This window comes from Octopus bimaculoides, chromosome 3, assembly GCF_001194135.2.
Source record: "Octopus bimaculoides isolate UCB-OBI-ISO-001 chromosome 3, ASM119413v2, whole genome shotgun sequence".
Lineage (NCBI taxonomy): Eukaryota > Metazoa > Mollusca > Cephalopoda > Octopoda > Octopodidae > Octopus > Octopus bimaculoides.
In genome coordinates, this window is record NC_068983.1 from 90775094 (window position 1) to 90777073 (window position 1980).

The window sequence follows — 1980 nt, forward strand, 5'->3', positions numbered from 1 at the left end:
CCATGAAGAGAAGATTACATCCTTATCAACATCACCTATTCCTTTGGAAGGTACAATTTGTAATCTTCGAAACATATGTTGGAAATAAAAGAATTCATTTAACATATGCGTTTTACTCCATTTACTAAATTTATATATATATATATATACATATATATATATATATATATACATAAAGCTGGGTGTAAGTCCGTTAATCCTTTAATCGTTAATTAACGAAGTTAACATTTTCATTAACGATTTAACTTTTAAGTTAACTTTGAAAATCATTCTGAAGACTTTGGTGAAAAACATTGGAAAAGTCCCTGTCAAAACGGAGAAATTCCAACTTATGTGGGCCGTCTGATCCGAAACTCCTCCCTCCCGCCCCCTTCCAAAATTTTTGCTAAGAAATTTCTTTATAATCGTAATCTACACCGTTTGAAAGGTATTTGTATAAAATTTCTTTAAAAAGTACCTATTTTCCAGTAAGTATGTTATGAGGGGGAAAATGTTGGGTCCTGTAAATTTTTCCAAACTCCTCTCCCCAACCCCTCAGAAAATTTTTTCCAACAAATCTTTATATACACTCAATTTACAGGATATAAGCGATTATTTGGTGAAAGTTTCGTTAAAAAGTATCCATTTTTCTGGAAGTTATGAGGTAACAAAGTCGGTGGGGTATTAAACTGTAGTTATACCATTTTTCAATAAAAGTTAATGTTAGAGGATTAATGTTAACTTTCGTTATATTTTCAAAGAAGTAATGGATTAACAGTGTCCACCTCTGTACATATATAACTGAATTCCAATATTTTAAATCTGAGTTTGTCCCTGTTAACGGGGATAGCCAGATCTACCTCACTCTTACAGCAACGGCTCTCACACCATCTCGCCCAGTTTTAGGCATTCTCCCTCCTCAAGCCAACCCTCCCAATCTCCTCCTCCACCTGTCCTCTCCTCGTTTTCTTTGGTTGACATCGCTTTTGCAGTTCATTTACTTTAAATTCAAGCACTCTCCTCATCCCTCCTCAACACATGTCCATGCCATCACACTCCATTCGCCCTTGCCAGCTGTTCCACTGATTCCTCCAACCCCAGATCCGCATCAACTCCAATAGTCTTACACCACACATTGCTCTCTTGATCCTTCACAAAATTGCCATTTTGCTTCCCTCAGACACTATGTCTCACTCCCATACAGCATTGCAGATCTCACGCAACTCCAATAAACCCTTCCTTTTATCTTCAAGGAGAACCTTTTCCCATCTAATAACGCTCAACATTCCCTGAACTTCACCCAGCCAAGTCTTGCTCTTGCTGTCACAGCTGCTTCACATCCACCCTATATCCCAAATAATAAAACCCTCTTGCCACTTCCACCTCACCACATAATCTTTCCACTGGTTCTGCTAACCCTTCAGCTCCTTTCTCACATCTTCCACAAATAAAATCTCTTGCCAGTCTTGTGGGTCATCTTCTTCATTTTCGTACATCTACCATGAATCCATTTCCTACACAACACTGCACTTGCCATTACCCTCCTCCCATACACACCACATGGATCTACCTTACTAATACTTCTCCTTCCACCCCACTCACCATCAGTTTTGTCTTCCCAAGGTTTACCTTCAACCCCTTGCTTTCAAATGCCTCCTTCCATTTCCGAAACTTCTCCCACAATCCTTCCATCGTCTCACTCATCAGAACAAGATCATCTGCATACAGTATCCCCATTATCAATCCTTCTCTTGCACTCTCCGTCACCACATCAACCACTATTGAAAACAACAATGGTGATAACACAGATCCCTGATGCACACCAACCTTCACCACAAACTCCTCTGACAGCTCTGATCCAATTCTAACTCTTGTCTTTACCCCTTCATACAAATTCATCACTGCCCTCACTATTACCTCTAGTACATCTCTCTTCCTCAATGCCTACTCAATCACCTTCTTTGGAACCCTATCAAATGTCTTCTCCAGATCAATGAAGCA